The sequence below is a fragment of the Parus major genome, chromosome 4 (genome assembly GCF_001522545.3).
Source record: "Parus major isolate Abel chromosome 4, Parus_major1.1, whole genome shotgun sequence".
Lineage (NCBI taxonomy): Eukaryota > Metazoa > Chordata > Aves > Passeriformes > Paridae > Parus > Parus major.
The window spans coordinates 15,522,666-15,546,475 of NC_031771.1; the positions used below are offsets into that span (position 1 = coordinate 15,522,666).

The window sequence follows — 23,810 nt, forward strand, 5'->3', positions numbered from 1 at the left end:
CAGTCCTGAGAGCCTAAATTTTCACTGTTTTCCAATTTGATCAGCTGTGACAGCAGACTCCATGAAAAAGTCCTGCTTCAAATTTGAATTGATAAATTCACATGTCTTTCATTGTTTTTTTTTTCTCCCCCTTCTTATTCTGCTATGGCAATTGCAATGCCACATAGCTTTTTTTGCTAGAAACAACACAGACTGCAAAATAACCTTTGCAGTTAGCAAGGTAAAGGATGTCCCATTAGTAATCCCATAGCTCCAGATTCCCATCCTGCTCAGCCTCAAAGATCAACATTGCAGAGAAACAACCTTTTCTTGGATTTACTTGGGTTCCTGCCTGCCTCCTGCAGGAGCTGTGTGGACACCTAAGGTTCTGCCTTTCTTGCTGAAGAATAATTTTTAAAGACAATGACCATAATGACAGTAATTATTTCTAATCAGATTTTCCAATGTCAAAAGCAACAAATTTTTTTTCTCTATTTTAAAATCTCCCTAAAAAAATGTGGTATTTCCTGTACTGAAAAAGTACCAGCTTATTTATCAAATGTTGAAAACCACAGATTTATTCCAGTTAGCATCAATTTGTTCAAAATTTGAAAAAGAAAAGCGGTGAAGACTTTGCTTGACCGAAAACCTCGAGCATGTCAGTACTTTTGGGCATTAGGACATAATGTTTTTGTCCAAGCAAGTTAAGCACAAATTCCACTAATTCAGATTCCTCAAGATCTCCATGCTTCATGTTTTCTGTGGACTGACCTGAGACTTGCATAGCCTTTGCTGGCAGGACACACAGCATTTGGGTGAAATCTTAATTCTTTATGCTTAAAGTCCGGCAGGCAGAATCCCACATTTTAAAAATTTTATCCAGTGGACTTGTCTGTATTCTAAAATGTTTTTGAAAGAGCTCAATTAAACTCCCTTTGAAAACATTGAAATATGAATTAAGCAGTCCTCTGTTCTCCATGTCAGTGCCATTCAGTGCCTTTGGCTGGGCTTGATCCGTGTACAGGATCTTCTGCTTATTGTTGAGCACCCTCTCCTGGCTCTCTGCTATTTGCACAGAACTTATATCATGGATTGAGTGCTCTGGAATAAACTGCAGTGCCCAATTGAGGAGGATGTCTGCTCAAATAATATGAGTTGCTGGTCTCCTTAAAGCATACCTGGTTTTAACAACATTGCTGATTTGTAGCCAAGAAATCCTTCTAGTGGTGAAATTCCTTAGCAAGGATTTTTTTCTTGCCTCTAACGCTACTTCTAATTGATCCCAGAAAAGCACTTGCAGACAGGAGAATACAATGCATAAGGCATAATCTGATAAAGGTGTGATGCCCAGCTGGTAAAAATGTTGTTTTTTGGGTGACTAAGCCTACACATCTCTCAATGGATGTTATCTTTCTGTAACACCACAAGCAGCCTAAGGCTTAATCTAGGCATGAATTGGTGTGTCATAAAGCAAGGGGTTTTTGCTGGGATTCTGGCAATAAACAGCAGCTAGAATGAAACAGCAGCTAGGAGGTGAAGCTGCAGGGTTACCACTCAGTTAAGAGTTACAATATGAGAAACCATCACCTGATTTTTGGATCTCAAACTAAATCGAGCTGGAGCACATGAAAATGTTCTTGCAGTGTGTGACTGCTTGCCATGGCTAAGGCAGTCCAAAATTCTTTGAGTAAGTTACAGCAGAAAGGGCAGAAATCTTCACTCTTTGTTGCTCTCCTGTTATTCCACAGCCAGGCAGCATTACTGCTAAATTTAGCAGTTCCCATGCACCTCATCTGGATCCATCCAGTATCTTCAGGTCTCTAATGAAGGCACCTAGTTGTACAGGTCTTGGTCATTGTCCTCTTCATAGTTTGTAGGAGTTCAGGGACATGAAATTCTTAATTTTGGCCCTTTATGGATTTGGGGGGGGCTCTGCTGTTGTTAACAACCCACATCTCTTCTGACTTCAGAGACGTATTTGCCCTTGGGACATACTCTTCATTGAGGAAATCACCACTGCACAGAGACCAAGAACCAGGCTCCCCCTAAAGCTGCTAACAAGACATTCAAAACAGCATCATAGCCAGCTTCCTGAGTGCTGACAATTTTAAACATGAAATTTAAGTGCTTCCAGGCTGGTTTAAATTTGCAACATCATCCAAAGTCTCTGTGATATTTGCTCCAGATATTATGTTAAATAAAACACTGATTTAGCAAGGAGTTTCTGACATCAGTCCCTCTCGTCTTACCCTCAGGTGCCACACTTGCCCAGCTTGAGGAATTCTCAGTGGAAAGTGACATTTCTGAGCGCGGGGAACATTGTCACTGACCATACACCAAAGAGTAGGATGCCAATTTGCAGTAGCTGAGGATTATACTCCAATTTTATATTGCACTGCACTCTGTGGCTTTGTATTCCTATACAGCAAGTATGACCCTGGCTTTTATGGAGGAAAGCCATCATTTCTCCCAGATGCTATCGTGGGACTGTTTGGTGTAAGTAAAGATATCCTGTTCAGCTCTTTGATTTCAGCCTTCAAGTCAGCTTTCATTTTGGATTACCCTCAATTAGAGAAGGTACTTTGAATCTTTCTGCTGTTTAATTGGAAGATGGGAATACAGAAGCAGGTAGAAACAAAGAGAATACAGAAGTATTTTCAGGTAATTGGGAAATGAGAGCAGTGGTGTTACTGAATTTGAGTGGATGCAAGCAGGGGCTGTTTCAATTTGTGTGTGGCTTTGATACAAGCAAAGACACAAAAGCCTTATGGTTTTTAAGTTAAGAGGCTCAAAGAATAAATTGACTGCAGCTGAGATCTGAAGCAAAATACTTTGTTTATTTCTTTTCTATGTGTTAGAATATACCTTTTTAACTGCAAGAGAAACTCCCCAATTTGTATTAATGAGATTAACTGGAAGAGAAAGAGTAGCACAAAGACAACATATTTTGAAGTGTTCTTATTTATTTATTCCACAGTGGAAACAATCATCCCAGCTTTCTTTTGTCTGATTCCTAAATCACTCGGATAGAGTTTCACTAGGAAGGAATAAATGGAAGTAGTTCTGTTGAGTTGCAGAGGACTGTTCTGCAAACTATCCATGTTCCAGTTCGAGTAAGCAAAGAATTGATAAGATGTGGTCTCACTGTAGCCATGTCTTGGCTAGACAGTGCTTATTGTTACTGATTAACATTTTTGTCAGTAGAAGCAAGGAGAGGCCATTATAATAGGCATGGAAAAGACAGTGAGACGGAAGGCTCTGGGGTTGAAGGACAGAGTGGGAGCAGGTTGCTCACCCAGCTGCAGGGATGCTGTTTTCCCTCCGGGCCTGATGGACTGCACCCATCCCCTCCATGGGCAGAGAGCAGTTGCAGAGTGAGAAAATCCCATTTTCCCTTCCCGTACACCTGTAGAATCCCTTGCAGGATCCTGGTGCGGTGCAAGGCTTCCCCAGCTCGCTTAGCACCCGCACGCCAGCCCCTCACCGGGAGGCACTTGGCAGTCCTCCACTTGGCAGAGGCAGCAGAGCACAGCCGAACTGCGGCAGCCGAGGCGGCCCTGCATCTTCAAGTAAGTGAATTTGCTCGGCTAATTGCTCACAAGTGCTCCCTCCGAGCACCTGTAAATTGTTAAGTTTAATCGGGTGGCAGCTGTTGCCGGCTGCCTGGGTTCTTGCTGCCTTGGAAGGAGTTGGGAGATGAGAGCAGCAACTTGTGGCGTGATTATCCTTTTCTCCATTTCCTCTCAATTTCATTGTCATTTTCTTCTCTCTTAAGAGCGCTTAAAAGCATTTTTTGCTCCTTATAATACCCACAGGAGCTGTTGTGAAGTGCACTTTTTGCGTTTAAGGTTTCAAAACCTAAAATCTCTGACTTTAAGAGGTTTGGAGAGTGGTTTAGTTGGAAGACTGCTGCTGTGCAGACACCTGCAAAACATTGAACTTAAGCTGGCACAGCTGGAGGGAGGGATAGCTCAGACTGATGGGTGGTTGCACTGCTGTGCTCCAGTGCCCTCTGTCTCCTGTAGGAATGAGAGTCTCTTGCTAGTGGAAAGTAGATGCCTGAATGTTTGGATGGATCTGGACTTTGGTTTTGACAACTTGATAGCTCTAGTGGGACAGTTACTTTTCTGATTCTAACATCCTAGTAGGAGGGAAATAGTCACTAGTAATAAATGGGAGAGGTTCTTTTAGATGTGCAAGGTGTGTGAAGAATGTAACACATTTATCTATGGGATTTACAGGGCTGGGGTAACCCTCAATCTGCAGAGGGTAGAGGGAGCTGAAGCTCTCATGTAGGTACCTCCACTGATTCTCAAAGTGTTGTAGAGGAAATTATCCTTGTGGTACACTACAGATGACCAAGAAGGACTGGCTGGAGAGGGATTGCTCTGAAGTGTATCTGGGTTTATCAGAATCCCTTTGCCATTCCTGAAGTAGGTAAGGATTGCTGCCTCTGCGGTTATAATGGTTGACTGCAGGAAACTCAGGTAAGAATTGAAATCTATGGGCTTCCTAGTTCTTTAAAATAGTTCCTGTTTTTGCAGGACAGAGCCATGTGTGTGTGCCTGGAGTACTCAAGCGAGCTCTGCCTTCATATGTAGGTTTGTGCCTTCCTGTCTCTTCCATTTTAGGTTGAAAGACATGCCATCCCAGGCACATTTCCTTCTGTGGCAGCTGAATCTGGGTGCACAGCCTACACAAATAAATGAGTGTCAAGGTTTATGGGAAAATCACCTGCTATAGGAGCATTGCCTGTAGTCTTACTTTAGAAAAAACAAGAAATTTTTGTGTTAATGCACTACTGGTGAGAGAGAAACTCTTGATCCTGAGCAGTCAGACCAAGACAAGGGAGGATTTTCCCCTCCCAGGAATAACCAGACAGAGCAGGAACATACTCTGTCTGGTGTCACAGCAATGCCATGGCATAGCAAAATCCTCAGGAGACACTGAGAGGAGAGGGCAGGGGATGGCCACACACAAGGACCTGATTTTGTAATGTGGTGAGTAGGATGCTCTGCTGGCAGGGTGTGGGGGAGCCTGGGCCCCACTTCCCAGCACCATCAGCATTTTAAAGTCAGCATATGAAACAAAGAACAACAGATCTGTTCCCCTAGTCTGACCCAAAATTAGATGGCAAACAAAGCAAATATCCAGACCAGTGAGCTGTTGAAAACCTGCCTGTGGGTTTTGGAAATTCCCCCTCCTTTGTTTATTCCTATACTTGCTGAGTGGCCAGGGTCTCCTACCTCTTTTCCTGAACACAGATTGCCTTTCTTTGGCTTTGAAAGGAGAGTAACTTTGACTGGTGTGATAATAAAAGGATAAAGCCTGTCATGATTAATAGTCACATGAAATCATGTGTGAAGAACATTCAGTTATAGCTATCCTCAGGAGAAAAAGTTTCCCAAGTACCTTAACAGAAAGAAGGGAAAGGGACAATATGTCTATGATTCTGTGTGATCAGTCACTTTGCACACAGATAAAAGGTAAGGAATATTGCTGTCCACAGAAAGCATTTGGGGGGAATTGGCAGTGAAAAGGTTAAGGAAAGAAAAAAAAAAAAAAGTTTGTGAAACATTTACAAAAAGTTTGTCTTCTGCTAAAATTTGGAGCAGTGCTCCACTGGGAGCTCTTCTAGCCCAGGGGCTGCTTCTGTTTAAAATCATTAATAGCCAGCTCAGTTTCTGCCAGCGTGATTGGCTGAGCCAGTATAGTCCGATTAATTTGACTGAGCTTGAAGATAGAGAGGAAATATGAAAACCTTTTCAAGTTGCTGGTACCTTCTGGGATCTCGGGCATACAGAGGTCTTGAGAAATCTTGACAAATTCATACTTGGGGGAAAAAATTGCTAAGTGGTTCACAGGGGCTTAACTATATCTTAATGGGTAGTGATCAGGCAAAATGTTGCAGAGTGGTTTAGGCATAAACCCTGTGATGTCTGATCCTTGTTTTTAGGTGAGGGATGTTATCTCCAGGAATAACCTAGCCTTTTGTCTGGACTTGCAGAGCTTGCTGATATTCTGTCCAATTTTTACAGTGTAAATAAAATTGTTTTGGATGTTTATCACCCCGATCAGCAGTAGTTGTAAGTTATATAGCCCAGATAATACTAGTGAGATCTATTGAAATGCTGCTGGGCTATAACTCAGGAGTATCTGCCCTAGCCTGCTTCCTTCCCCTGCATTTCATTCAGTGGTTAGGAGCAGCTGTCCATCGACTAAGCTTTTTCTTCACCCTAAAAGAAAACATGTGAATTAATAGAGCAGGAAAGTGAAAAATTGCCCTTCTAGTTTTTGAATTATTGTGAGGTTTGCTACCTGGGTTTTGATGCTCCCTGGAGCAAAGTGAGGGTTTTGAATTGCTGTCTCTGGTTTTTACCTGGAATTCTGCCCTAGTCAAACTCTAGGGTGATGTTCATGTTTCCACAAAGTCTTGAATATACCAGTTGTAAAGCAATTTATATCTACCATTTATCCAGGTGCCTTTATGCTTGAGTATGAAAGAAATCCCCAAAGCATAGTTCCTGCCCAAATTGCTGCTCTCCATGCCTAAAATTCCAGGCAAGGAGTGGATTCAGTTGTGGAGCCGTAAGCTGCTGAGAGGGAGATAATGTTGGGAGGCATGTGACACAGCGACCTCAACATGGGCTACTTTCCATTACCAAGGGTGTCCTGAAATGATGTGTGTGGAAGGAAAGAGTGTGCCAGGATGGAAAACAGCTCAAGTAGAGATGACAGAGCTTTTATACTGAATGTAAAAGGAATTAGATGTAGAGGGTTCAGCTGTCAACTAAACTCCAGAGAGGACAATGCTTTGCTGGTAGAAGAGAGCGATAGAGTTTGCTCATATGTGAGTGTGTGTTAATCAGCAGTGTGTGCAACAATTTGCCTTAATGTGAAACATGTACCTTGATCAGCAAATTATCTGCTTGCACATTAAATTATGCACTGTGATCTCTGAGGTGTATTAAATATTGAAATCAGAAATTTTATCATTAATGGAAAGCTAATGAGCAACCACTATATTATGTGCCTCGGTTGACTTTTGTCAGAAGCAACCCATTGTAGTTGGAAGGTGACTTTTCTGAGTCTCTGGTGGTAATATGCCAATTATTTCAGTTATCAATGCCCCTGGAGGCTCCAAGTGCCTACCATGGATGTTTTACTTCAGCCTGTGTATGGAGCAGGGTTTCTGTATGTAGATAAAAGCCAATTTGAACAGACTGGGGGAAAGAAAGACCAGTTTTTACCATGCAGATTTATAGCTAAAGGCATTCTACCAGCTTCTGTGTTTCAGCTTCTTTCATCCAATGAGGTGGCTTTTAGGATGTGCAGTTTCTTTGGACTTTGGGTAATAAAAGCACGAGGTGATGCCTTCACCTACAGTTAACATGTAGGTGACTAAATTAGAATAAATACATATGCAATGTGTAAAGTGCCTGAGGATGACTCTAGGTAATTCGGTCTCTGAAATGTTTATTATTGGGATTATTGAGCCATCAGAAAGCCCAATCAAGATCAAGGTCCCATTACAGCAGACTGCCTTTCCTGTCCCTGCTTTGCAGTTTAAATAGGTCTAGGAAAGTTGTGTGACTTTTTCAAGGACACTTAGCTTGTCAGTGACAGACCAGTAGCTAAACTGAGATCTTCTGCTGTTTGGTTTATGTTGAGGTAGAGGTGTTGGATTGCATATCATATATATCTATGCCTAAGTTAGTTTTTACCTAGCAGTATGGGCTTCATTTATGGTAAAGAGTGTCTGGGTGGGCCTGTTGGAGACCATGTCATTGCTGTGCCTACCCATACTGTCCTTTCAAAGCATCTCAGCACATCCACATCGTCCCTGTTTGCACCAAGTCTTGCACAAATGAAGCTGAAGCCTTTACAAAATGCTTTCTCCAATGAACTAACCTGCTTTTTTCAGCACAAGTGGACAAGCTGAAGCCAGATTTGTACACAACTCTAATTACCCACGACATGGCAGATGTCACGGGCTCACTGCTTGACGGACAGCAAGTCCCAGTTCCCGGTCTCTGTTCCTCAGCTGCTCTGCTGGCTATGCTGCCATGTCTTTTCCCCCTCCACTGCTTGGATCCATGCAGCAGGAGTGGGGCCAGGAAGGTGGTGGCACTGCTCATCCCACTGTGGCACACAGTACCAGGAGCCTGCCTGGCAGGTGTGTGCCTCGTGGTGAAGTTGGATATTGGCTTGCCTGGCAGGCTGACCCTGCTTACAAGCACAGGGCTGGATGAGGCTATTTGTACGGCTTAGAGATGTTTTGCTTTTACATCCCTCTCCATTGCAGCACATTATTAGACTCCCTTGACTTTTATGAAGGTCCTAAATTGCTACAGAAAACAGTGCTGTTTTCTGCTGGCTTAACTATTGCATTCCTTAAGGCTTGTTTTTCACTGCTACACTTTACTGCCTGTTAACTGGATTTTTATCTCCTCTGCCTCTGAATGTCTTCTGTAAAAGTCCAAAGTAAGCCACAGCTTGCCCAGAGGAATATTTCGGGAGAGAAAAGGAAGAATTCAGGAACAAAAATAATGTAACTCTGGCAATCCTGTTGCAAAATAATACTACAAAAACATTTAGGCATGAAAGAGTGATTCCCCCCCAAAGACATCTACTTAGAGTACAAAAGAAAAAGCTCCCCAGGGACTTGCTCTCTTAGAAGAGATTGCAAGTCTAGTTTATCCTCTTTAGATGCAAGTGTAGCTTACAGATAACTTTGAGGTGTGCATTAATAGGGATGGTATTTTCTCTCATTCATTGTTCCTTATTCTTTTGCCCCCAAATATTGGAGAAAAATGGATTATGTGTCGTTATACTCCTTTGGGTGTGATAATTGCTCTTAACTGTGTTGAAGCAGCAGTCTTCCTCTCAGTCCCCAAACAACACCTGTTTGATGTAGGGACAGAGAAGAGATGCACAAAAGTGGTTGCTGTGGTGGCGCCAGGCAGCATGGGTTAGCGGTGGGCAAGGGTTATTCTCCACACCCTCTCTTGTGGAGGATGGGGTTGAAATGCAAAATGGGAATTTGATGTCCTTGCCTAGTGGTTTACCCCTCAAAGTTCAAAGATACTGGGCTGTGTTCCTCCCTTGCTGGCGATAGTTTGCCTGAAGGCTTTGCTAACTTTACCCTGAAATATGTTCCCACAGACTGTTTATGCTATTCTAAGCCAATTAAATAAAAGCACTGCTAAGATGTTTGTGTTTCCTTGTTTAGCAGCCTCTGGGCTCTTTATGCTACAGCACAAGCAAGGGCTGCTTTGGAGGGGTTTTACTGTGACCACACAGAGCTGATCCCAGCAGAGCCCAAGGCACAGAAGAGACTCAGGGTACCCTTTACAAGGCTTGCTGAACTAGAGACAGGGGTTTTGAGACATCTCTATAGATTGTGGGGGGGTCTTCTGACAATTTGAATAGTTTGGGGAAGTGAGTGTTGAATGAAGGTTTCCCAACACTGCTTTATTAGCCAAAGTTTACTGTGGTGAAACAGAGGCTAATGGAGAGTGTTTGCCACACTTTTAGGGCTAAACGTGGCAGTAGGCTTAGATTTTCTTTTACCAGAAGTTACTTGTGAGCTAACATTGAGGGCTGATCCAGGCTGCATGCAGGGAAATGGTACGTATCTCCTGTTTGCTCTTCAGTGTGTGTTCAGACATCAGCTGGGTGATTTATGTGAAGAGGAATAAAAGATGGGTTCTGGTAGTGAAATTTAGGGAGCAGCCTGAGGTACTACTGAAGCTCTTGTTTTATTTTACAGGAGCGTGAAAGATTCATTACTTGACAGAGCAAATAATATATTTTTTTCACCGAACAAGTAATAAATGAATCGGAGGAAGAAAGATTTTTAAATATCAATGGACTCTGTTCATGGTCATATTGCATCACAAGGAAGAAAAGACAAAAATCAGTGAAGGAGTTTCAAGAACATTCAGGTAAACAAGAACTTAATGCAGGGATACAACCAAGGATAGTCCTTAACCAAGGCCAGACCTCAAATTAATGTTCCTGGAGATATAGAGAGGCTGTCATGATAGTTTATTCCTTTCTGCCTCTGATAGAAGAACAAGAATTCTTCTTGAAGGACAGGGCAATTTCTGTTGCAAAACACACTATCCTGAGTAGCAGGAGTGAGACCTAAATCCTAAGATTTCTTCTTTGGTTTCATATGTTTGATAGCTTCTAATCCCTTAACAGTGCTTGCTTTGTGTGATTCAGTTTTTAATTGCATTTCTCTGAATTAGTTACTAAAATGATTAAAAAAGATAACTGAAGGTATCTGTTAGTCATTAATATTAGGGTTCATAGAACAGGTATTTTGAGTCTTTCAAAGAAACTGCAATACTTTTTGGCTAAGAGGGTATGATTTCAGTTCAAATAGTTAGAGAGGAGGAGGAGGACACTGGCTGAGTGAAGACACAGTTGTAATCTTGTGCATAGATGGCTTTCATGAGCTCAGTATACAGGGCTAGGAAAGTGCCCTTCCCCTGTGTAAAGAGACTACAATTGCATTTAAGAAAGCTAAAATATTTATTCAGCAGATGTGTGCCTTAAGATACCAAACTACTTTTTTGAAAGGGGAATTCAATAGCTGATAAAATGAGAAATGGTTATTTTCAAATATTCAAGAGCTATTCAAGAGCCAGATGTGCATTAGTTTAGCAATACCCTGGCAGATCAGGTTGACTTTTTAACTCCAAATTTGGATGGTAACAGATGGTGTCCAGTTAAGCTGAGTTGCCCATTCCCATCCTGCTGTCTCCAACTTGTTAATTGTGATATTAGACACCTTCTAACTTGAAATATCCTCAGACTTACCTCATCATGTATTTTCTGCCATTCAGCCCACTCCTGGATGGAGTATTCTGCAGCTTAAATGCTGAAGAAATGTTACTCCTATCACATCTTGAAACTGTTAATAAAAAATATTATTGTGAGACTTTTCTACTTGTTCCAGAAGTTTCATTGTAAGGACATCATTTTTCTTCAGTGAAACAAAGAGCAGTGATTGGTGGCAGGCAAAGCATTCAGGTGACTGACCTGTGTTTAAACCACTGTTGTCACTTTTGTGCAAAGCTCTGTGATTGTATGAATTGATGGGATTATGGGAATGGAATGAAAGCCCAGGATACCTCAGGAATTAAACGTTATTTTCTGTCTGTGGAGCAATTAATTCACCAGCTACCTGGGAGAGGACGCTCTGCCCTTGCACTTCCTGCCATATGGAGGACATCAAACTGGCCAGACTCCAGTTAGGACAAAAGTTGTTACTTTGAGAGCTGTTTTCTGAAGCACCCTGTAAGATGCCCCTGATACTGAGGCTTGCAAGTCAATTTGGTGCCTTGAAAATTGTGCTGATCGGTCATAATGTGTGTGTAGCAACTATCTGAGGATCAGGGATGCCCCTGTCTTGTTTCTTCATTGACCTTAGAGGGAGCCTAAGCAGATACCTGAGGTTCAGCATCTGAGTTTTAGATAAGATAACACAGATAATTTTGAAAATTCAATTGCGTGTTCAGTTGCACCACTGAGAACTAGACTGTGGGTGCACTGCTTCCTGCAGCTCAAGAAGGCTGTGAAGACCTGAACACACTCTCCCCAGGTGTCAGCTCAATCTCTTCACCTCCTGGAATTGAGTAAGACCCTTCCCAGATGTTTTTTGTACTAAAAATTTCAAATCTTCTGAATTGCTGAGGAGAGAAAAGTCGCCACCTGTCAACCTGAGTCCTATCCCAAGAACACAGGTGGCATTTTACATGTTATAGTATTGTGCTTTAACTTTTTCTAGCTTCTCCATACCCTGGAGACAGTCTGTTGCCATGTGCCCTTTGCAGAGCAGGCCCACCCTGGTACTGTGCCAGGCTCCAAGAGTGCAGCTCAGCCTTCCTGTCAGAGTCCTTTGTCATTCAATGACAAACTGGTGCTGCCGTGCCCCGTGAGGTAGAACAGAAAATTCTTCTTCCTTACACTGGCAAGAAGCACAACACATGTGTTTTGTACCATTTGCAGCTGCGCAGGGGGAGTTGAAATGACTGATGGAGCTTCTGATGGTGCAACTGATGATTTCCATGTCCTTGAAGTTTAGGACTTCTTCCTTGAAGCTTTTCAATAAGAGCTGCTGCAGACTTGACACGTTGGCATTACTTCAGTCTTCATGAAGGAACACAGAGGACGATTTACAGATGTGCAAAAAGCGCTAGCTGGAGCTGCCTCTGCTTTAAGTCTCTAATAATTCTACCTTGGGAGAGAAGAAAACTATTAAAAACTTGTGCTCCTGAATCCTTTCCCTGCCTCTGTCCTATGATGTGAAAATATTACTGAAATCCACTGAGCTGGTGAGTTGCAAATTCCCTGACCAGGGCACTCAGTTTGGATGGCTCTGCTTTCCCCTGAGCTGTCCATGCAGCTGCCACTGGCAAGGATATGTGGAGTGAGCAGCCCATAGTGCAGCCTTTCTGGGATGTGCTGCAGCCAATTATAAGACCAATGGAAGCAATGACTTGATTATTTTTTTTTTCCTCGACTACAGAATACAGGGAAATAAATATTCAGGCTCTGTAGCTGCAAGTAGAGCCCAAGGGCAAGGTCAAATGTAAACATTTTGGGAACTTTTTGGTTGACCTGTAATGGCCTTTTCAGCCTTCTAGAGTATAAGAGTCATCAGGTTTCTGGTCAGAGTATTGGGTTGTGCTTAGAGCTCACGTTATTTCTTCCCTTAGGCGAGATACTGTGCTTTGTTGTTATTCTACTGTAAAGGTCAAGCTACTGAGGCATTAAATGCATCCCTCCTTTTCCTGTATTAGCTGTTTTCTCTTTTAGGTCTGCTTCCACGTTTGGGGTTTGTGCCTTCCCTGGGTAGTTACAATGAGACTACTTCATAAGCAAGTTAAACACATAAAGTACTCTCATTCTGTCTATTTTCTTCCTCTGGTTTCACCAACTGTTTCCAATCTTGCATATCGATATCCCCAGGAAGGCAGTCTTTGTAGGCAAGTAAATTAAATTGATTGGCAAAGCTTGACACCAAGTTTATGGACAATTGTCAATTTAGTTACCTCTGAGAAGCATTTGGCTCCCAAAGAGAGGCACAATATATTGAAAATATGCTCTAGTCTTCTTCAAGGATTTTTCATGTAGGGGGAAAGTTACAGGATCATAAGTAATGCCTTATGATTAGCTAGAAGTTTGTCATTCAAAGAACAGGATCTCAGCAGAAGGATAATATGGCTGGAGGTAAAATTATTGTGCTATTTTGGGGGCTTTGGGGTGGTGGTGGTTCGTTCAGGATTTTTTTCCCCTTGTTTTTTTTGTTTGGTTAGGGACATGATGGATGGAAAACTTCATTTAATATCCTATGTGGGAGATGGTGCTGTTGGGATCTTGGAGTAAATTTGGGACCATCCAGCACAGCCAAGATGTAGTGAGGAGCTGACAGTCAGGATATGGACATTAACCATGTATGGCCAGCAAGTCTCTCTGTGAGGCTGTCCTCATTTTCTGCAACATTCAAAATTAATCAGGAAATAAGGATTTTATTAGGTGGTTTATATGTTTTCCTCCATTCTCTGGGAGAATCATCCTTGAGGTCAGGGATGGTCATCCTCATCTTTTCCTGCAGTCTGGCCCAAGTAAAAGGAAAATTATTAGGCTACTTTCAGTCTACCTTTTCTGACTTTTCAAAGCATAATCACGTGTATGGTGCTGAGCTTCCAACCTGTAATCTTACGATTAGATGTAGCAGGATTTCTTGTAGTTCTAGTTGCTATTCAAAAGTTTACAGTTTTAAGACTGAATAGCTGAATTTCTTTGTCCTTGAGTCCTGATTCTGCAAACAGGTCTTATCAAAAAGGGATTTTGTGCAGGTCAGGAGCTTGATTTGCTTTTTTGTCTTTTAGTATAACCCTGAAAGATACTTTGTTGATTATGGCCTTGTGATATAGCAAAGTGCAGCAAGTGAACTTTTCTTTTTTATGTTGTTTGTTGCTTTGGATTTTAGTTTGGTTCATTTCTAAGGAGCTAGTAGCTCAAATTGGTTTGGGAATTGCTAAAAGACTGCCTTAGTGCTCTAAGCACCAAAATCTCAGTCCAGTAAAACTCTTAGATGTAGGTTTAACTTTAGATATGGTTTTTAGATTCCATCATGCAAAATGGACTTCTGGGAACACCTGTGGATTTTATTCAACTCCTGCCACATTTAAGGGCCAGTAGTACCCTTGGAAATGGTGTATTTAGTGACCCATGTCAGTGCTTCTTTCCCTGAAGATGAGGAGTGGGACACAATTTTGGCTAGGAGGTGTGTTATGCTAATAGGATATCTCCAGTAGTTCAGAGTGAAGCATGCTTTTGTCCCTAAGTGTGCTGTTTGTTGGCAGTGTGGCTGGTGCAGCTCTCTCTAGCTCGCCAGTGTATGAATGAGAGAAGCTTGGAAGTGGTTTATGCTCACTCGGACAGCAGCTCTGAGACAAGAGAAACAGAAAGAAATGAAACATGCTGTTGCTTTGCGCACAGATTAAAAAGCTGCTGCGGACTGTTCTGCCCAGGACAGGACATGGCAGTCTGAAAAAGAAGAAATAGAAGTAATCTGGGACTTGGTTTCATTTCAGCTGGTGCCAAAATCAGTATTTGTAACTGAGTAAGTCTTGTATTCCTGCAGAATTCATTGGGATGAGAGATTTGGAAACGTGCTCCTTTTGCTATCCTTAATAAAACTCAGGTCACAGCATCTCTCAGGGCCTCAGTTTCTCACAAAATTAAGGGGAGACAATATTATTTATTCCATTAATGTGGTCTTTTGGGTTGGGCTTACCCCCCATCATAGGAGTTAATCATATGGCAGTCTCTCTGTAGGTAAAGGAGGCAGAAGAACCTCCAGAGAGCCAATGAGCCCAGCTGAGATCTGAATTGCTTTCTGGAGTTTTATCTCTGTCAAGTGGCTAAAGGAGGCATTTAAGCAAAGGCATGTCCCTTTTAGGTGGCTTGATTAAATGCCTTCAGGACAGGGGAGTGAAACGAGATCTCCTGAGCTACAGATGGTACTGAATTTACATGGCCTGAAGTATTTTCACTGGCTATGCTGGAATTTTTCAAGTGTAATACAGCAAAGTACCTTTTCTTGAAGGCACAAAGAGAGAGCACCATCCACATGATTAATCTCACCTAGTAGCCTGTGGTTTCTGGAAACTTATGCTAAAATTGTCATAAGGAAGAGAATTTTTTTTCTATTAACATGCAAGCAGCATTGCATTTCCAAGTACTAGGTGCCATTTGGGATCATTAAACTGCTCTTCTGCTGCAAATTTGGGGGAAATTAGTGACTGACCTCATGCAAAACCGGAACTGGGATATTAGAAATCATAATTTGTAATCAAACAGTGCCTTGAGAACTGTAGCTAATTAAAAGGTGTTTTTATTGGAGGGGGTTTGTTATTGTTGTTTAGGCTTTTTGTTTAAAGAGTCTAAAGTCTATTTCTTTCGGGAAGGCTTGCATAAGCACTTTCTAACCATTATAATGTCATTATATATGGGATTCATTACATTAGAAACATTAGGGGAGATTAAAAAGGATCTATTGGAGGCATTGGCTGAAAAAGAAAGGATAAAGACTAGTTGCAGTTTGAGCTTTTATTACGTGACTTGAAACAAATGTCGAAATATTGTATTTAAGCTAAATGTGTTTGTTGGAGGTAGCATTAGGAGGGAAAGCAAAGCAGCAAATACCACTCTCACCACTAAAAAAAAAAATTCACAATGGCTGGGAATAGTGTGTTAATTAGCAAACTAATTTCCTTGTACTCTAAGTGCATAACAAGTTTGAAATGCTTTTCGAATGGATGGTATCAATTGCATTTTGCTCCTTGAATGTAATTGTTTCCATGGCAATGCTGAGTTCTGCTGTACATGGATTATGTCTGTAAATCCTTCCAGTCATTTATGGGAAGTCTGTATTAGTTTGGCAGCTGACCTGTATTCAGGTTATATTTTACTTTTGTTGCAGTTGTTTTACAAGCAAATGAACAAAAAGAAAAGTCCCTGGGAAAGGGCCAGATCCTTAGTCCATCCCATTTGGCTTCATTTCACTGATTTTAGTGGATCTGTGCTGCATTACACCAGTCCCTGCCCTGTTCTTATTAATATCTTCTTTATATATGCAGGAAAAAGGGCCACAAATGTCATCTCCCTGATAATAGGCCATTGTTCAGGTCACTTTTTATTTGCTGCTTGTGAGATGCTATCAAGGAACCTCTTATTCCTCAGGGAGAGCAGGTAATGCCAGGGCACTGCTGTAGAGCTCCTGGTCAGTTCTGGGCACCTGGAAAGGATCAAGAGGGGCCCATTGCCTTCACAGGGCAGTAGACACTGCTTGCAGGGTGACCTGAGCATCCTGTTAGTGTGAGAAAAGTCATACAGGACAAGGACTAACACACCAACAACTTCTGGTCTCTTTTGGGTTAAAGCAGCAGCACATCTTTTCTCTGCCAGCTGTGCCTTTCCTCCTTGACTTTTACACAAGCTGCTGTGAATACACCTTGCTTAGAATCCCTTCACCTTTTCCCGTGTAAATTAGAAACTTTGTTTTTTTTTCTTCTAGTATAAGAAAGAATAGTCTGTGTTCAAAACTTCTCTCAAAGCTTAGTTAACAGTACGTAGTGTAAAGACAAATGAGAGGCAGCATTGTTCAAGGCCATATTACTCTGGTCCCTCTGATTCAACTCTAGCCAGGTTTTTTAGCTCTTGTAATACCTGGGAAGTGTTAATGGACTGACAGGCAGAGAAAACAGTTGGGAAAATGGAATTTTGGTTCAGCAGTCAACAGGGTTGTTTAGTTCTTTCAGAAGAATTCAGAGAAAACAGCTGTAAGCACAGGCAGGTGCTGGCACCATTTTGGAGTATTTACATATAGGAAAAGTGTGGAGAAATCAGTTCCTACATTTTCCTCCTCATTGCACAGATATTTTCTTCCACTCCTTCATCCCCTGCAGTACTGGACTCACTGGACTTCCGACTACTGGCTCTCTGGACTTTGATTCCTGTGCACAGCCCTGCCACGTACAGCCATCCTCCTGTGTTGTGTACATACACACACACACCTGCACACACATTCTGTACACACCTGGCAGGAATTTCGTGTTGAGGCTGTGTTTCTGGACTTTGGGAGTTATTCAGAGATTTATCTCTAGGTGTGACTTGGAGCCTGTTGAGGTACTGAAGAAGTAACACATTTTCTTCACTGAAAAGGATGTTAACTATATCATCCTAAACTTCACCTATGCTCTCACGAGGCTATAGGAACCAAATACCTTACTCACTCCCTCACTAATGATCTGCTTGACGAATCCCACTCTCTAAGGACCTGGTTTCTTTCAAAAAACTTTGGGAGTTCTGTTCCCAGACAGAAGGTTTCAGGCTTTGTGTCTGAGAAATTTGAGATTTATGAGAAACAGAGACAATATATTTAGAATTTCAGGAAGAGAAGATTTTGAGAGAGTGAAGTTAAACTTGTACACGTAACATGGAACATTTCAAGCTCCTGATAGAGATGACCTGAGGTGTTAATGTATGAGGGACTGTGATGATGAGCTGGAAGCATCTATTCTAAATCCCTTTCAGTTTTAATCTGGGGCAGATGAGAATGTGGGAGAAAAAAGAAGAAGATTTAAAAATAGCTGTGTGCCTTTTGCAGTCAATTCACTCTGTAGGAAATCTGAACAATATTCAGGAAATAGTATAACTCCCAGAAAAGCCTGTTGTTTCTAAGCAAAGCCAGTTTGGTCTTATCCACTCTGAGGAGCAAATGGGATTGACAAGCATGGTAAAGAATTGAGACAGAAAGTGTGAAACTGTGTTTGGAAGCAGAGAGAAGCTTAGAGACAATGTTGGTTTCGGTGTGATTGAAAAAAGAGAAGGGGGGAGAAAGTGGAGAAGGGTGTTGCTTGAAGGGCTTGGGTCAGCATTTGGCAAAGGCAGTGAGCATCTGAGAAAGACTAAAGAATCCCAGGCTAAAAACTTTTGTAATAACAAACAAACAAAAACAAATAGCAAAAAAAGTTGCTGCATATCATTAAACAGAGGATGCCTCACTCGGGGGCATGAGGACAGGGAGCCTGAGCAGAAGAGTGGGAGCAAAGTCCCACAGGCACAACCCTTATTAAACAACTCTGTGGCTGAATAGTTGAATTCCTCACTGACTTGAGACAGGATACAACTCAATTGAGAGCTAAAGGTTTAATTTCCAAAACTGCCTTGCATGGCAGTGGTAGCTTGTCCACACACAAGCTGTTCATTGCAAAAGCACTAATGCTTATGAATCTGTTTTTTTCCTCCTGAGTTTGGATGGGTTTTTATTTTTGTTTGTTTCTTTTTAAAAGCCAGAACAAAATTTGCATGTTTGTTTTGTCCTGTACGGTGGAATTTTTGTCAGTCTGACAAAAACAGTGCATACTTTTTAGGAGATCTTTGTGATTTCTAGGAAAGGAAAAGCAATGCTGTATGGAGCTCTCCCCTATTCCCTCATCAAAGGGGAAGGGCTTTGCTGTTCAGGTAAATTTCAGACCCCTAAATACCACTCAAGAAAAAATTCATACACAGAAATGGAAAAAGGTGGGGTTTTTTTTTTGTGAGAAGCAAGTAATGTTATGCCTTTCAAAGAGCTCTGCTGTGCTGAAGAGTATGAGTGGTAACACAAATCTGTGTTATCTGCAGAGCTGGTCATGCCTGAGCTACAGCCAGAGCTGCAGCAGCTGCTCAGGCCCAAACAACCACCTGGGAGGTTTGGTTTCTAGGGCTGAAAGCTTAATCTTCAAGGGTATGACCAGCTTATTTGTTCCTTCTGTCATCCTCAAGGCTCAAAGAACCCACCTGTTGCTTTGTACACTTCCCTGGCTCCCTCTGAGAAATGACACCCCCAAAAGTTGCTCTTTGAATCCTGCTGGGCATTTCTTTCTGTTCGGGATCCACAGGTAGCATTGGGAAATAGGAAAAAACCTTGGCACAGCAGAAGGGATTTGCATGCAGAGCAGCTGCTTTTGTGAAGAGGACGAGCTCATCTGTCTTGTGAGCACGTAACTTACTGCTCACAAATATTTAAATGGTGGTGATTTTAAGCATTTCATCACTCTTTCTTTGGCTAGAAGAAAAAGAAGAAAGGTTTTGTTATTTTTCAGTTTGGTTATTCTCTTGATTTGACTATGCTCAGCCATCTGTTGAGGGCACAAAAAGACAGAAACAAGTAATTAAGCAGATCAGTTGCACTCAAATAACAAATAATTGAGATTAAGTGTTTAGTGACAGTTAATAGTCTGAAAGTAATTTCTCACAGGTAGTGAGTGCTTGTGGAAAAATTATGCACTTGTGGGGGAAATGGTGGCTCCTGAATAAAAGGCAAATGAGAAATAAGGTATCAAATCTGGAAAGCAAATTTTTGGGACTTTTCTCATCTTCCTGTGATGGTCTGAAAGTTTCACTAGACCTGTAGGCACTCTTGATTATTTATCAGAAATCTGTACACTTATTGAATGAGTTTCTCTTGCTTTTTAGGTGTTGTCCTTTCCCGGTACTCCTGGAAGGAGCACACACCCCAGGGTTATTCAAAACATAATACTTTAAAAAGTAAAGTCAGGGGAAAAGTGCTGCTCACAGAGTGAATTCCCAGCTCTGTTAAAATCCAAGGCAATTGTGCTTTTGTTCAGTATTTTCTGAAAAAGACTCCATTTAGGAAGCTACATCCCCCAGAAACTTACTTGAAATGTACAAATCATACGCTAGGTTGAGTTCTAAACCTTAAGTTTAGAAACAAGCAGAAAGGGCAGCAGATAGTACTTCCATGCCTTCCCAAAAGCCTTTTTTCCCAATAGTATGTGTTTTATTGAAACTGGCATAAACCACATCCTTGAATGGGCTTTTTACATCAAGTAGTTGAAATAAAAGGATATCCAAGGTTTGTTTGGTTGTTGGTTTTTTTTGTTGCTGTTTTTTGTTGGTTTTTTTTTTTTTGAATAGTCCTTTTTGGTAAAGTAAACCATTGTGTCATCCAGATTTTCCAGAGTGGATATTAAATATTATTGTATTTGAGGTGGGTCTCTGCATAGCAGCACCATTGTGACTTTGTCCAGAATGTCCCAGCAGCACTGGCTGTGACTTCTTAAATGCTTTGTAGCAAATTTGCCCATCCTTAGATTCAGAGCTACTGGTAGGGAAGGGAAGGGAACCATCAAGTGATTTAATCACCTTTACTAGTGATGTATTCACATAACACTTTGGGAGATGCTGGTGGGAGAAAGGCACTCCTCAATCCTGCTGTTGCCAAATTCCCCAAGAGGGAACTCCCCCTACCCTTTTGGGTAGTTTGGAGTAAACTGGTCCAGCTGTTCTTTTGAAGCTATGTGTGGTTTTGCAGTCTATCAGACATTATCAGCTGATGGGAAAAATTACTTACCAACGTTACAGTGGCTGTATTTTGACAGGTATTCAAACTGAAAGATCAATTTACATTTTCTGAAAGGAAGGAACATGCAGTAGATTAGTTTTCAAATGGTTTTTAGTGCAAGAAATGAACCTACTTACATCAGTGATTTCTAAGGTTACATTTGTTTTTTCCATGGGGTTTTTTTTCCCCTTCTGGATGCAATTCATATTTGCTAAGGACTCTGGGCATTACATTAGAATAAGGAAGACTTGGAGGGCAATTTAAAAAAAATGGATATCCAAATCACTATCATAATCCTTCTGGCTCTTTGAAAATGAATAGTAGAGTGTTTCGGAGAGATGTTTATTGGAAATATTAGTTTTATCATGAAATTGTTACTTCAGCACATGGTTTGAGATTGGTCATTACCTTAGAAAATTCACAGATGAAAACACAAGGAGAGTTGCCAGTGAAAAAGTCCTAATGGCTGAGAGAGCCCTTTCCTTATACACTTTTTCCCTCCCTATAGTTATATATTGGCTTCATCTGGGAAAAGTAAACTGTTAAAATCAAGGATGGAAAAAAATAAGCTCATGCTCTACTTTAAATTTTGTATATCATATCTTTTTGTGAAGGAAAGTAATTTTACTTATTTATTAATACTGCTAGGTAAATGTTGAAAAAACTCTAAATGTTTATGAAAGAATGATTTTAAAAAGCAAACTCTCTTTAAACCTAGCTATAAGTGTTTACATGGGAGTCTGGAAGAGAACTCTTAGCTATTGAATGAGTATATGAACAGTATGCAATGATCCAGTTACAGGGAAGGCTTTACATGCAGAAGGCAAAGACAACTGCTGTGAAGATTGTTAATGCACTGACAGGTAACCCCTTGGGAAAGAGCTCATCAACATCACCTAAAACCAGAATCTGCCAATTGAATGCTCTAAATAGATCACCCACTTTGCTTTCTTTCAGTATCCCTTCATCACCTGCCTAGTTTAGAAGGATGCCAGCATGAACCTGTCTTTCTTTCCCTAATGGAGACTTGGTTCCTTTTACTGAAGTTCTGAACTTGTAGTCCTTCCACATATATGGAAAACTGATGCCCATAGGGATGGACCTCAATAAAAATACATGAATGGGTATGTACTCATTTCCATTCCTGATATGGACACACATATTTTGGAATTAGCCTTCTAATGCTTTGGCCTTTCATTGTATTTGCTCATTTACTCTTCTTCCATTTCAGTTTGATTTTGGACAATATAGGGATTTTTTTTGAGTAAAAGATTAAAGAGTTTTTCTTCCTCTCTCAGGAATATTTTCCTGTGTTAAAAAAAAAAAAAATAAGAAAAAAAAGGAAGTTGAAGGAAAGTGGGTTTTGAAGTTCAGAGTCATTTAGTTAATTTCCATATTCCCATGTCAGCATAGTGGGTTTTGTGATGGAAGGGTATTACTGAAATTTCAGCAGAGAGGGATGAAAAGAGTGAAAAGAGAATGTCAGTGTCCCTTTAAATGTCTCACACAGGTTGCATGAAAGGAGGATTATATCAGTCTCAGGATGCCAAGGTTTTATTTATAAAAATAAATTCTTCCAGAAAATATCCCAAGCTGGTGTCATGTTGTTGAGTGCAAATGGCTCCATTAGCAGTTAGTGGCGGTTGTACATATGTCCATCCATCTGCCTTATGACTTTGTATCTGAGGAAAGGGCTGTGAATTAGTTACTTATGTAAAAGCCTGCTTTTAATGTGTGTAAAGAAAAGGATTGCAGGCAGTGATGATACACTTGGCTAAAAGCACTCATTGCTGTAGACACACTCGTCCCTGGGCAGGATGAATCAGAGTTAAGACCAGGCCATAAAATGGATTTAGCAGAATTATGGATGTGTTCTGTTTCAATTTTTTTCTTCAGTCAATCCTACAATTTTCATATATAACCAGAGCACCTTTCAAATTGGCAAAGGAACTCTTTTCTTTGAGTGGGTTGGTCTGTTTGTCTTGCACAAGGCACTGATGTATTCTCACTGGAGTGGGTGATGCAAAATGGCATTTGCATATTCTCACTGCAGTTCTGTTGCAGCTCCTTTTGCCTGAACCTGAGGCTGCTTTGTATTTGCCACAGGTAAAAATTTTGCTTTTGGCAGTGAGTCAAATGTGAGATGATCCAGATTCAAATCTCAGTGGTACTTTGTGCCAAGTCTCTGCAAGAGCCTAGAATTTATAATAGTAAACTACCATCACAACTGTAGGAATAGAAGTGCTTTCCTTGATATGGAGGGGTTACTGTCATGGGAACATGTTGTTTATTCATTTCTTACAATTTCTCTGTGGAGAAAATTTCAGTCTTCCAGTCAGAGAGGAGAGATACATATATGTAAGACAGATGCAACTTCAATGTAACACATTGTGAGTAGCAAATGACTACTTTGAAAATGTCTCAAATTTTACATTGTGTGAAAAATCTTCCTTATAGCCATCTGACAAGCATGCATGGAATTGGGCTTGAAAATATATTCTGATTTCCAATGGTAACTGAGAGAAAGGAGATAAATTTACAGCTAATGTTGTTTTCTGTTCATAATGCTGACTAGTGCCTGTTCCAGCAGCCTGAGAGGGCACAGACATGAGCCAGTTTGCTGCAGGTGGTGGTTTATTTCCACAAAGTTTTTGTGCCTACGTCTCTGATTCAGCTTTGACTCTGCAGTCCTCTTCAGGACAATATCTGAACTGGAGCAAAAAAAATTAGCTATTGGACAGTCATTAATCAAGATGAGCTAGGTATTCTTCCAAATAAAACCTCATGCCCCTTGCTTTTTGGAAACATGAAGCTTCTGAGGAAATACCTTGCCTACTCGTTTTCAGCAATTTCTATTGATTTGGTTATAAACTGATTTTGCAGCAGTGGAGAAGACAAACAGATCTTTGGAAAGTGTTCTTTTCAGCACTTATCTTGCCTACATCCTTCCCTATCTGGCATGCCTGTGTCTTCATTTCCCTAAACCAAGTGGAGTTTGACCTCATCTCTTATGCCCAGCATTGCCAGATGGCAAACTTCTTTCGTTGTTTATAAAATCTGCTTCTTCTCTGGTCATATCTCTCCAGCTGGCTGGCTAACCCAGCCATTTGTAAGCATCTCCATAAAGTGGAATTTATCTTGCTTTAGGAAACAAAAGGGATAAATTCTTTCTTTTTGCAGTAATGCAGGTTGCTAACCTGTATTCACAGCAGCTTCATGTAACTCTGTCCAACCAGGAAGATGGTTCCCTGCTGTTAATCATCTTTCATGTGGTGTGTGGTCTTCCTTTTGAAAAAATCAACAAAACATAAAATCCCAAAAGTTAACCCAATGATCTGATGTTTACCCCTCTTATTCTTTCTTAATTGCTTCTCCTAATCTGTTGCATCTCTCTTAT

General features: G+C 41.1%; 1 long non-coding RNA gene across 2 annotated transcripts in view; it reads left to right on the top strand.

Annotated features, from left to right (window-relative positions):
• The first annotated feature begins 4,047 nt into the window (after window positions 1–4,047).
• Window positions 4,048–23,810, top strand: part of LOC117244251 — a 29,174-nt gene continuing 9,411 nt past the window's right edge. The window contains exons 1-3 of one of the 2 annotated variants that reach the window (XR_004496981.1): window positions 4,048–4,416; window positions 9,752–9,926; window positions 21,371–21,537. This is a non-coding gene — a long non-coding RNA (uncharacterized LOC117244251). Of the gene's footprint in view, window positions 4,417–9,751; window positions 9,927–12,000; window positions 12,237–21,370; window positions 21,538–23,810 lie in introns of those variants that run through there. The other variant, XR_004496980.1, reaches the window with a different exon arrangement.